The 12,747-nt window shown below is 39.5% G+C and overlaps 1 protein-coding gene across 1 annotated transcript in view; it reads right to left on the bottom strand.

Moving 5' to 3' along the window:
• LOC126968086 (protein TIS11) overlaps positions 1 to 12,747 on the bottom strand; it is a 55,721-nt gene that overhangs the window by 16,712 nt on the left and 26,262 nt on the right. The window lies entirely within an intron of this gene.

Consider the following 12,747-nt stretch of genomic DNA (forward strand, 5'->3'; position numbering starts at 1 on the left):
TGCAACTACGAAAAGCGGTCTAATCCATAAAGTTGTAAGAAGTAAGTTGAATCAATAAATAAACTTGAATATCACAAACAATCATTGCTAGGGAGGTGTTCCGCGTGACGCGACATGCCGATGTACGGACGGACACACGAGCGTTACGACACCGCCTCACATGTGCAGTGTCACGACCCCGTTGTAGGGCTGCCACTTACTTATGTTTAAACGCATTTCACACAAAAACCGCTCACAAATGCGTTTTATCGATTTTTAACATCTATTACAAGTGTTTAGTTTATGTTAAGAATTTATTGGCAGGCCTCGCATGAGTGTCCTACACACAATATAATTAATTCGTTGAAATGTTCATCTGCATGTGGTCCGGACTCCGGGTTAGATTATTTGAGCATTTAGAACAACATTTAACACAATAAAAGGCATTTATTTTCTCAAAATTGATTCCTTTAGAATTCTTTTGGATGTCATTTCTTATACTACTAGATACTACTACCGCTTCGGAAACAAATGGCGCTCTGAGAGAGAAGAAGCGGCGCAAGAAACTCTCCCAGCATTATTTTTTTTGCGCTCTTTTCAATAAAAATATACAATATTGTAACAGTCATTTCTATCTCTATAAAATAATCACAATCTAGTCCCAGGCTGTCCGATCATTTAGATATTCAGCAGTGAAGTAATAGGATTTACGACAGAGCCATTTTTTTATAAAACATTTAAATTTATTTATAGATAATGCCTGAACAGTGGCTGGGACTTTATTGTAGAAGTGTATACATTTACCCTTAAAGCTATTATGTATCTTATGAAGCCTACTAGAATTAGTTACAAGCAATCCCTTATTTCTAGTGTTATAAACAATAAAACACTATTAGCCGGGTACTGACTGAGCGAGCAGCCTCGCGAGAAAACGTCCGTTTGCCGCAGGAGGCCGCCTTGGTTTTTAGATTTTTTGCATGACGCTACCCGCGCGCGGTATTGCCAGTCTGAGCCAACATTGATCTCTGAGCTTAACGTGAAGTCGAAGTGTCTAACTAATTATAACAACCAGTTTTGCATGAGACCGTACGTTCGGAAAGCTATAGCCACCACTGCCTTTATATTAATTCTTCAACTTGTACAATAAAGAAAACGAAAACAAATTAGGCTGTCCAGAGCAAGAAGAGTTATGGGGAACGCCTTTGGCATTTTAAGTTTGTATTCAGAATATTTAGGAAACCCTTAATATTTATTAGAACCAGAAAAAGATTCCGTCGTTCGTCGAACAAGCGAGGCAAAACAACCGACAGCGTTCGGCTAGGGCCGCGCCACGCTCGGGCGAGGCACTTCTTAACCGACCGAGGATTTGCTTTGCGCGGCTGCTCGCACAGTCAGCACGCTTTTTGACATTTTTAATTTAATATAACGTGTATTGAGGAGAATATGTAACGTAATCTTGTGAGTGAACAAGGTTTAGGTTTATAAATGGACAGTTAACAATTAAATTGACTGTTTTAATACTAGAAAAAGGTATTGCAGATAAGAGTCCCCAGGCGCCAGAAATTATTGCTAAAAGTTATTGCTAATTTGGCTGAAGAACAAGAATGAACTGGTCTTTCTAACTGCCGCGGGATGTGAACATGAATATTAACATATTGCCTCGCGCGGCAAATGAACGTTAACTCGAGTCGAACATGGGCTTGTATTTGTATGCACCCTTATACATAAAACAATTAATTAACGAAAAATTTTCAATGCCTGTGCCCTTTGCCTGTTTACGGGCATAACGTTTGACAAACGTCGTCGTTGGTACAATGGCGATAGGGCATTTATATATTGAAAGGATTGTGGGATCAACACAATCCGACTGGCCATTGAGCTCCCGACCACAACATGTCTATATCGTGAATATCCCCAGTATAAAGTCCATGCCTGCTCGAGGTCTGCGCCCCACACCACAGTCCATCAACGAAGCAATCGCGGCCACTTGCGCTAATGAAACACTTCAATTGTATTGGGGACATTAATTCGCCGTCTGTGTAGTCGCACTTGTTTACATTGCCGGTAAAGGTGCTTGATAACTACCGCATTCAGTAACTATACTATATAGTTTACGATTTATATTGGCGGAACTAGGCCGAAAAGGAACGGGGATATAGTGAAAAAGGGTTCATGGTACCACTGGCAAGTAAGTAGAAGGAAGGTAAACGCGTCAGAACTCAGGACCCTGGCAACGACCGTGTACATATTGTATTGTTATACTACACTACTTGCAAACCGAAAGTGCGTCATTTGTTATTTACAAAAATGTGGCCGAAAGAGTTGTATGAAAAACACAACTAACGTAGCTTAGTGTGTAAAATGTTGTTTGAAGAACCGTTTGAGAGTGTCATAATACGAAACCACCACTTTTGGGTGAAATGACTTCGTCTAGTGCTGACATATTGCACTTTATTCTACCCCTATGTAACAATGTACTATTGTCTGATTAGTATATTTATGTACGATGTCTGTGGCTTTGGTGTCGAAGAAACTTAACAAATAATTGATTAGGTACTAAAAGGTAACTTACTACTACCAACAATATGCCCACCAGAGATCGTAATATAGAATGTTGTTTCAAATTGTATTCATAGACGGAATTTAACCAGTATTATGTTGTTTAAACCGGTTCTGTATGATATTTACCAACATCAACGTTCTTAATTAAGGCAATGTAATATAAATTCACTAATTCACGTTCCAAAAGTAGTTCTGGTAGCACCTACTCAGAATATTTTTTTTTTATTACAGGACACACCTTTTTAAAACTCGACAGCCCAAGAATATTACCGATAGAAGAATCACACGACACCGACACCACCTCTAGTCATATAAATAGCTTGGTAAGAAAGACGTACGTCGCGTACCAACATTCAATTTATCTAATAGATATCCCCATATACGCTATCGAATTTATTACTTACTAGCTGACCCAGCAAACGTAGAAGAAATAGATGACGACCCATTTTCAGACCTACCAAATATATATCGTATAAAATTTATCTTACTACAATAATCATTATATTCGATTGCCATCTTGCGAACTCTATTGCGTGTCTGTGGATGGAATAGAATAATATTAAAATCGCGATCCAAAATAGGGTGAAAATTTGAAGTTGTTACATACAACTGAGCTGAATCATAATAAAATAAACAAAAAATAGATGTTGGCCGATTCTCAGAACTACCCGATATGCACACAAATTTTCATACAAGCTGTTTCGGAGGAGTTTGGTACCAAACACCGGGATACGAGAATTTGATATAGTATTTATTAAATTGTTCTGTTCGCTCAGCTAAAGTTTACCATCAAAATGATGGTTTGCGCGATCGGGGCGTGTGACGGTCGCGTCTCAAACGTCCCTGTTCGTGTACAGTAAGTACCTACACTTAGTGACATTGACTTTCTCGACCCCCGCAATCTATTTCGATTGCAGTTTCCGTTTGCAACAAGTACTATGCATAAAACATCAATATTTTCCGTAACCTCGTGAGTCATGCTTTCTTTATAGACCAGCGTAAGGCAAGTGGAATCATTACACAATTATTAACAAACAAAGCATTTAGTTGCGATGAAACAGGTATTTTTTAATGAAAATAAGGGATAAGACGAGCAGGACGTTCAGCTGATGGTAATTGATACTGCCTACCCATTGCAATGCAGTGCGCTCAGGATTCGTGGCAAACCCGAAAATTCTGAGCGGCACTACAATTGCGCTCGGCACCTTGAGACATAAGTTAAGTCTCATTTGCCCTGTAATTTCACTAGCTACGACGCCCTTCAGACCGAAACACAGTAATGTTTACACATTACTGCTTCACGGCAGAAATAGGCGCCGTTGTGGTACCCATAATCTAGCCGGCTTCCTGTGCAAAGGAGCCTCCCACTGGTCCAAGGTCGAACTTATGAAGGACTTACATTATACAAAATGTGTGTTCTTTTTGTTGTATTGTTCGTATAAGTTGGATAATAAAACAATTTATGTATTAGTTTTGAAATTTTTATAATAATTAGGTACTGTATATCAAAATTATGTTTCGACATACACATTTGAAAGTGAGTAATTTTCATAAACTGTAATAATATAGAACTATAACAGACGGCCAACGATACTGAACGGCATTGCATTGTAATGCGCAGGGCGTATCAATTACCATCAGCTGAACGTCATGCTCGTCTCGACCCTTATTTTCTTTAAAAAAAAAACCACATGATAAGCAAAGCAATATCGCACAAGTAATTCAACAACAGGCCCAGGCAAGGAATAGTGCTAGCAAAATATATATCCTTACATGACTCCGCGAGCTGAATGTAGAGGAAGCGCGGGAGGGTTGTTAGGAGAAGCAAGTGACGTTCTATTGTCTCCGCCTACTCCAACGGGTATATGTTTGTTACAGAAGACCTAATAGTTGCACGGTGGTATATACCGAAAGCAAATGATTTCAACGGTCGCAATGGTCATCTTTTGTTCGCACATCCCGGAAACATGTCGGCGAAGGTCGAAGGCAACTCGACGGCCTTGCCGCCGGCTGTGCTACTTTCTCCTGTCAGTTGTAACGCTTAAAGCCCACGTGCGCATTCGGTGATACTACGCTTACGACCATGGTATGAAGAATAAGTTTTAGAGTACTATTATATGATTGATCTAGGAATAAGCGATGCAAAATTTGAGGGCAAATTGAAACGAATTTTGTTCCTGTGAGGTGAAAATAAAATAACTTTGAATTTTTGGTATAGTGGTGGCTGTAAACACGCATATGCATACGAGACTCTCGTGCCAATGTTAGGCGAGTCAACATCTCCTGAGAATGCTTCGGGTAGAGGCGAAACACGTGTCGAATTGTTTGAAGACGAATATTGGCGAAATCAACATTCAAGAAAATTCAAAATATTTAGATAATTATGGATTTCCGCAAAATAACGCCTATTTTAATTGATTTTCTACCCATATGCAAGTAAAAATCTATTAATTTAGCTGCAATAACCCCCGCGTCGTATTGTGTCGGCCCCGATCAGTGATCACGGAACCTTCATACTGCCTGCTATTCATCGCACCTCCTCACAAGGTACAGCAACCATGAGAACCGTCATTGACTTCTCGAATGCTGGACTCTCATTCGGCACGCATTCTGGAATCTAACAAACACGTCATCCAAATATAACCCATATTGCGTAAGCTAAAACAAAGCTTCAGTAAACACTAAAATTTACGTATATATGCGAAATATAGGTATAGGCGTTTAGAATAAGTGTTGACGAGTAAACGCGATGTCATAATGATGGAAATCGAAGGTTGGACCGTTGGTTGCATCAACCGGCCGCGGCGCTCACTTGTGCAACACCGTTTTCACAATATACTTCTACTGAAATACTGGATTAGCAATGTTCACGTAACCGATCAACACGCGCTCTGTGTAATTATTTCTAATACTATTATGTATGTCTGTAGTGGTAACCTGAATGAGATTGCCCAGTTTTTACCAGTGTGAGGCTCCTTTGCACAGGATGCCTACACAAGCAAAATAAATAAAATAAAGGAGTAATGTGTAAACATTACTGTGTTTCGGTCTGAAGGGCGCCGTAACTAGTGAAATTATTGGGGAATTGAGACAACATCTTATGTCTCAAAGTGACGAGCGCAAATGTAGTGCCGCTCAGAATTTTTGGGGTTTTCAATAATCCAAATGAGGCACTGCAGGCGTATCAATTACCATCAGCTGAACGTCCTGCTAGTTATATTATCCCTTATTTTCACAAAAAAAAGTACACTTCCCGCCCGTGTGAGTTATTCAGGACTATATGTTTAGAAAATTTGTTAGGAGATATTGTGACCTTATTTTACTTGGACGAATTCGCGAGTGTAAAGCTAGCATTCATGATAAGGTAAGTATAACTAAAAGTTTAAAAATAAATAACAATTATTAATATGTATAATGTTCGACATATGTTGAGTCCTTGAGCATATACGAACTTGCAACGATGAACGATGTTGAAACGAGATACAAGAAGGAATGAGGATACATGTCTCCTGTCACATACAATGACAGATGCAATATATAAATGATACCGAGTGTGGTGCTTACAGCAGCCACCATCAGCCTGCATCAGTCACTGTTGTAAGTATACAAAAATCTTATATACCTCATACCCAACTTCATATTGATAATTTAATATTTTTAGCTGTCAGCTCAAACTACTAATTGTTATAGCGGGTACTCACGATATATATTTTATTAATTTGATGCCGATATTTCGATTCAATTGCATGAATGGTCGCGGCAGAGCTGCGGCGGCGGCAAGTAACTCTTGACACATTGACACTTGACACTAATAGTACATCAATCTGTCCACGTGGCGTCTATTGGGTCCTTGATTCCCTAATTCACGACACACACTACTAACTGCAGAGTGAGACTACGGGATTCTTTGTTTGCTTTCTGTTAAAATTATTAGCATGTTGTTTAATTTCGATAGCTTCTCTAACAAGCCGTGGGACATATTGGCGTTCAGCAGAACTCACCCGTGGGTTATGCAGCTCGATCAAGTGGTCGGCTTTAAGCGAGTGTTCGGCTGTTGCGGGTTTTTATCCCGTCATTATAATTACTATGTTAAGTTCCTCGATGAGAGATAAGTTACTAATTGCTAACAGTGGTACTTCTTGACAAAGGCGAGGTTCTATAATGCGATACGGAATACAAATATTTTTTTTAGATATAAATGTATGGTTACTCGTAAGTGCACGCAATATGGAGGAAAAATTACTCGGTTTACTTTGAAAAAGCTTAAAGATCCTTCAGAGTACATTCAGAATACACAATTGTTTAAAGGAAAAGCTACAAAGAAATGAACTGACAAAGCAAAGTGTATAATACGTTCAGTATACACGTATACTTGTGCAATCCTCCTGTCGTCACATTAAATAACCTGCTTTGTATTAAAAATATAAAAAGTGAAGTAAAGTTGTTCGGTGGGCCGCGGGCACGACGCAAGTCGCTGTCAAGCTGACCTTCAAACGAGGCGACCGGTCACCGGGCCCATCTGACGAACTACTCGTAAATAGTTACTGTCATTCGTTTACAGCTCCATTAATCACGAATAATAATCCAATAATTTACAACATTTGAGGGAAAAAGCTTAAAAATAACGCGTCGTGTTAAAATAACGCATTTATTACAGAAATAAAATTTGAAAATGAACGATGCGGGCTCGAACCCTGACCTCTCGCGTTTCGAGCGAGTGCTCTTCCAACTGAGTAAAATCGTGTATGCTTTGCAGGTTGTGGCTTCATCTATAATGTCATTTTGTTTCCAAATTTTATTTGTGTATTAGTCCTAGAAGTGATAACCCATCACTTTAAAAACATAACAAATTGTTTACGCAATTATTGTTGTGTGATATTTTATATATGTTTATACCAAGGTATATGATACATTGATTACATTGTCGCTATTACCTCCCTCATAACCGGGGCATTAGGTAATAAAAACATGCACTAAGTATTGTCTCTTCTTGCAACTTGTGTTTTATTACGTCAACCATTATTACGACATCATAATATTGGATATTATCGTTACCGTTACATATATTATATATCTATTTCAAGAGACGCTATATTGTACAAATGTTATAGTTTTAAACTACATAACTAGTGCCTGATTCAGTCAAATTTAAAAAGTAATTACAAACATTTTATCAATATCAATTATGAATGATACTCAACAAATCAGGAACACCGTTAACAGATATCTGTTGTGTTAACATTACTAATACGTACGGATAAAATATTCGTTCAACATAATATTTGATAGCGTCTTTGTTATCTCATCTAGTACTTATCGTTCACTGATATATAATAATCAACTGATAAATATATTGCTTGTCCCGTGGCCACGTGGCTATATTAACCCGCCAGTTAATTTAACGCAATCGTTCAGTGTTCATACAAAAGATATGTCTTTGTTTCACTAGTCCCCTGAGAGGCCGAGACAATCTCCTTTGGCAATAATTGGAAATGTGACCGCGGTGAATTTGAGCGGAACCCTAACTTTTGCTCTAAGCTGACCAGTGCTATCTGTTAGTGACACTTCCATCATAAAAGAACCAGCCGTTTCTGAGATTAGCCAGATACCGTTAGTTCCACATACTTCGTGTATGGCATGAGGCCCGTTTTCAACACTTTCATCAATTGGGCTTCCCGAGAATTATTACAAGTGGACCACCAGCTTCCTCCCTGGGCGCAGCATACAGGTCGTTGTCGACGGTTATTGCTCGAACCCGAAGCCTGTGAACGCTGCAGTTCTCCAAGGCTGTGTGCTATCTCCTACACCGTTTCTTCTGCATATCAATGACAGGTTGGACGCCTCCAACATACATTACTATACAGACGACAGTACAGGTGATGCCGTATACAGGGGCCATGCCGGTAAATCGTCGACCAGTGCCGGAATAAGCTTGTGTCTTCTATCGAGTCCTCTCATAAGCAAGTCGTGAAATGGTGTAAGATGAACCTTGACCAATTTAGGCCCCAGAAGACTCAATATTGCGCGTTTACCATAAAAAAAACCATCACCGCTCTTCGATAACACTTCCAATGGAAACCAACCAGTCTTCCAACTTTGTTTCCAGGACGATACGACATCAGTACATTAAAAAAACGCACACCTTATTAAAAGGTCAGCAAAACTCCTCCGATTCCTCTGGTGAAAGAAAAGCTGTATTGCTGTCTCTTTAAGCAAATGAATGGCACATAATCAAGCTAATTTTTTTAATTCAAGTAGCAGTGGTTTGTAAGCCGTGTGTATGGAGAACATCCTGCAGCGGTGACTAAGAAAGTTATTGTGGCAGTAAGCGAAGTAGAATCGTTCAATTGTTCAATTACGTGTTCCAACTGCTGTGTGCTTTCATTGCGGGAGATCAATTATACGATGTTCCACTGTAACACATATTTAGGTTTATTCCAACGAGGAGACTTCAATGTGTGACGCCATTTCTAAATCATTCATTCGCGTCTCGGTCTGTTCATTCTTCACTAACATATTTTGATTTGACTTTGAAACTATTGGGCATTGTCAACTCATCTATACGCAAGTATAACGAAATCGTTAGCGAGCCGTTTGTACATCATACCTATACATGTGTGTTATAGTTCGGTTTGTGAGCCTAAAACAATGTAATAAGGCTCAATTTACGAGCAAGTGAGTTGATAATAATATTAAAAAAATACGTTGAATCTTTAGCTGAAGTGTCGGTATTAGTGTGCGTCAGTTGGCCACGTGGTGCGAACTGCAAACCGCTCCCAGACACAGTCGCTAATTACTTATTAAGTCTCCGAGGAACAGATGTGCCACATCCGCTCCTTAACTTGCCTGCAAACTTCTTTCCCACTGCAGAATAAGCACAAAGTGTCATATGGTATATATTGGCACGCAATAATATAATAGTAATGGCTGCATTTACGCTAACTATGGGCCCTATGAGAAAGCTCATGGTCGCTCAGAGGGCAACGGAGAGGGCTATGCTCGGAGTTTCCCTTCGAGATCGAATCAGAAATGAGGAGATCCGTAGGAGAATCTAAGTTACCGACATAGTCCAATTGCGAAACTGAAGTGACAGTGGGCAGGGCACATAGTTCGACGGACAGATGGCCGTTGGGGCAGTAAAGTCCTCGAATGTAAGGTCTTCCGGCTGATGATGATGAATGGCTGCATACAAAACTATCGTGCTCGTCACCGCTTACTTATTTCAACATCAAAAATAAAAATAGTAATTTATGTTTAGGGAAATAGACAGGAAATAAGAGCTCAGCTCATGAGATGTGAGTGATCACCGCTAAGGTTACGTTTTTACCATAGATCTTCCGTTTCTATTAGAGCTGAGGTTGTTGATAGAATTTAGAAGTTTTATTTTAGTTGATAGAAGTTGATAATAATATTTAAAAAATACGTTGAATCTTTAGCTGAAGTGTCGGTATTAGTGTGCGTCAGTTGGCCACGTGGTGCGAACTGCAAACCGCTCCCAGACACAGTCGCTAATTACTTATTAAGTCTCCGAGGAACAGATGTGCCACATCCGCTCCTTAACTTGCCTGCAAACTTCTTTCCCACTGCAGAATAAGCACAAAGTGTCATATGGTATATATTGGCACGCAATAATATAATAGTAATGGCTGCATTTACGCTAACTATGGGCCCTATGAGAAAGCTCATGGTCGCTCAGAGGGCAACGGAGAGGGCTATGCTCGGAGTTTCCCTTCGAGATCGAATCAGAAATGAGGAGATCCGTAGGAGAATCTAAGTTACCGACATAGTCCAATTGCGAAACTGAAGTGACAGTGGGCAGGGCACATAGTTCGACGGACAGATGGCCGTTGGGGCAGTAAAGTCCTCGAATGTAAGGTCTTCCGGCTGATGATGATGAATGGCTGCATACAAAACTATCGTGCTCGTCACCGCTTACTTATTTCAACATCAAAAATAAAAATAGTAATTTATGTTTAGGGAAATAGACAGGAAATAAGAGCTCAGCTCATGAGATGTGAGTGATCACCGCTAAGGTTACGTTTTTACCATAGATCTTCCGTTTCTATTAGAGCTGAGGTTGTTGATAGAATTTAGAAGTTTTATTTTAGTTGATAGAAGTTGATAATAATATTTAAAAAATACGTTGAATCTTTAGCTGAAGTGTCGGTATTAGTGTGCGTCAGTTGGCCACGTGGTGCGAACTGCAAACCGCTCCCAGACACAGTCGCTAATTACTTATTAAGTCTCCGAGGAACAGATGTGCCACATCCGCTCCTTAACTTGCCTGCAAACTTCTTTCCCACTGCAGAATAAGCACAAAGTGTCATATGGTATATATTGGCACGCAATAATATAATAGTAATGGCTGCATTTACGCTAACTATGGGCCCTATGAGAAAGCTCATGGTCGCTCAGAGGGCAACGGAGAGGGCTATGCTCGGAGTTTCCCTTCGAGATCGAATCAGAAATGAGGAGATCCGTAGGAGAATCTAAGTTACCGACATAGTCCAATTGCGAAACTGAAGTGACAGTGGGCAGGGCACATAGTTCGACGGACAGATGGCCGTTGGGGCAGTAAAGTCCTCGAATGTAAGGTCTTCCGGCTGATGATGATGAATGGCTGCATACAAAACTATCGTGCTCGTCACCGCTTACTTATTTCAACATCAAAAATAAAAATAGTAATTTATGTTTAGGGAAATAGACAGGAAATAAGAGCTCAGCTCATGAGATGTGAGTGATCACCGCTAAGGTTACGTTTTTACCATAGATCTTCCGTTTCTATTAGAGCTGAGGTTGTTGATAGAATGATATTGGCAATAGTGTTTCCCTTTTTTTTAGGCTAATTTTGTTCAGGTCTATTCTCTATGTCTGTATTTCTGCACCGGTAGGATAAAAAGCGAATCGTGGCACCAAGATTTGACAACTGATCTAAACTTATGCGTCTAACAATAGACCTTGAAATACCACAAATATTCGCCAGTGCAGAAATATTTTCAGACCTTACCTTAACTGGTGCCGGTGTAGACAAAGGTGGGTATCGCCATCAGTTCTTGTGGACGTTACAAGTACTTTAAATGTTCTGTCTCGATCTTAAATAAGCGGCCAATGAAACCACAAAACAATATTGAGTCAAGTTAGTGGGTGTCACAGTGAACTTATCAAATTATATACGAACGTTCCGTGAGACAGGCGCGTTCTGGTCACTATGCGAAATACACTTATATTCACATTACAACAACTTACGTTAAACTTAGCCGAGTGTAAGCTTAGTATTATCTTTGGTTTCGTGTTTATAGTATTTTACATTGCTGAAATAATGCTGAGCTTAATCTAAGACAGCCCAATGCAAAAGTCAAGTTCGCGTTTTATCACACTCAGCAAAGTTTGAGGTAAGTAAAATCTGAGCAAAGTCCAAGTACGGTCTATAGATCTCAGCCTAACTGTAATGTATCGATTATATTATAGTGAAGCTGAGCAGTGGCGGCTAAATGATAAACTAATTCAATTTATTGACCGATGTCTTGAGCGGCATGTCTGCCGGTTACATCGCCTCCATTGTAACAACCAAAACAAGTTTCACTCTCGCTCAGGCATCGTGCCGCGTCTGTGCTTCAAATTATCCCATCATTGCAAACGTACAGAGATAATAATAACTTTGTCTATACTAATGTTACAAAGAGGAGGGAATTGTATTTTCGTATGTGTACGTAGGTATAATACTTAATATAATAAATGTGAATGTAAGTTTGTTTGTTACGCTTACGGCGGAGCTACTGATCCGATTTTGATGAAATTTGGTACAGCGTACAGACTGAGCCTTGGGAAAGATCAAAACATAGGCTACATTTTATCCCGGAAAAATTTTAGAGATTTGTGTGTCGATGAAGGTATAACAATAGTTATATTATAGTAAGTTTAGTTTGCCATAGCAATCTTCCTCGAGAATTTTATTATGTTGAGAACGGGAGCGAAAACGGGAACCGGAACTGGAAAAGGACATTAGATAATCTTCTTTTCCAAACTTGCTCATTATTTTTAAAAACCCTTTACCTACGCGGACGAAGTCGATCGAATAAATTAAAAACTGGTGTGCCATTTCTAGAAATGATTTCACATAATAGAGTGGTATATTATCATGAGTAACGTTGACTGTATTTTATTTGTACAGAATAAGATACCCTAATGCACATTACATAGCAATAT

Source organism: Leptidea sinapis, chromosome 14, assembly GCF_905404315.1.
Source record: "Leptidea sinapis chromosome 14, ilLepSina1.1, whole genome shotgun sequence".
In the NCBI taxonomy this organism is placed as follows: domain Eukaryota; kingdom Metazoa; phylum Arthropoda; class Insecta; order Lepidoptera; family Pieridae; genus Leptidea; species Leptidea sinapis.